Raw genomic sequence first — 1,350 nt, 5'->3', positions numbered from 1 at the left:
TAGTGAGGGTTCGCTAGAAGAACAGAACTAATAGAATGAATATTATATACATGTATCTATCTATATATGTGTGTACATATATACATGTTTACATACATGTATAATATATGCATATTTACATGTGTGTATATACATATTTATATGAGTGCATATATTTATATAACCTATACATATATTATATATATGAGATTTACTAGACTGGCTTACAGGCCATGATCCAGCTAGTCCAACAATGGCTGTCCCTCAAAGGAAAATCCAAGAATCCAGTAGTTGTTGAGTCCACAAGGCTGGATGTCTCAGCTGGTCTTCAGTATCTGCCAGAATCCCAAGGAAGTCAGCTTTAATGCCAGTGAAGGGACGGACTTGCCAGTGAGACCAAGGGCAAGCAGGCGGAGAGCAGAAGCTTCCCTCTTCCCTGTTCTTTATATTGGCTGCCAGCAAGTGGGGTCCAGATTAAAGGTGGATCTTCCCAGCTCAGAGGATCTGGATTAAAGGTCGGTCTTCCCACTTTAAATGATTTAATCAAGAAAATTACCTCGCAGATGGGTTTAGTTGACAACCAAAAAATAACTCCACCCGCAGTGAAGAAATACGAGAGATGAATTTGTTAATTCCAGATGTATTATTCGGTTGACAGCCAAGAAGAGCCGTCACAGGTAATTAGTCTCACTGAAGGAACGATAGCCTGGTGGGAGATGAGTGCAGCCCAGGCATAGGAAACCAAGGAGAGGGACACATGGCTGCAACAAAGGCATCTTCATTCCCCCACCGGCAGAGAACCTCCAGAGGGATTTTTGTTTTGGTTTTTGGTTTTGTGTGTTTGTTAGGACACCATTCGATTATGTATCTCGGCTAGCCTGGACTCACTGTACAGCGCAGGGTGGCTTAGAACTTGCTGTGTAGCTCAAACTGGCTTTACACTCACCATGTAGCTCAGGCTGACTTCAAAATTTCAATCTTCCTACCTCTTCTTCCTAAGCAATAAGATCACAGGTGTGCACCACCATGCCCACCTGAGAGATGTGGTTTTCAAATGAGAATCACTACCGGTTCCATCAGCCTCTGTTATTAGCACAGACTGCCTCTCCAAACATCCAGAAAGGAAAGCCAGTTGTAAGGAGAACCTGTGTGTGTGTGTGTCTCTGTGTGTGTGTCTGTCTGTGTGTGTGTGTCTGTGTGTGTGTGTCTGTGTGTGTGTCTGTGTGTGTCTGTGTATGTGTCTGTGTGTGTGTGTCTGTGTGTCTATGTGTGTCTATGTGTGTGTGTCTGTGTGTCTCTGTGTGTCTATGTGTGTCTGTGTATATGTGNCTGTGTCTGTGTGTGTCTGTGTGTGTATGTGTCTGTGTGTGT

This window comes from Mus caroli, chromosome 18 (genome assembly GCF_900094665.2).
Source record: "Mus caroli chromosome 18, CAROLI_EIJ_v1.1, whole genome shotgun sequence".
In the NCBI taxonomy this organism is placed as follows: domain Eukaryota; kingdom Metazoa; phylum Chordata; class Mammalia; order Rodentia; family Muridae; genus Mus; species Mus caroli.
The sequence above is the reverse complement of the archived record's forward strand: the minus strand, read 5'-3'. Positions refer to the sequence as shown.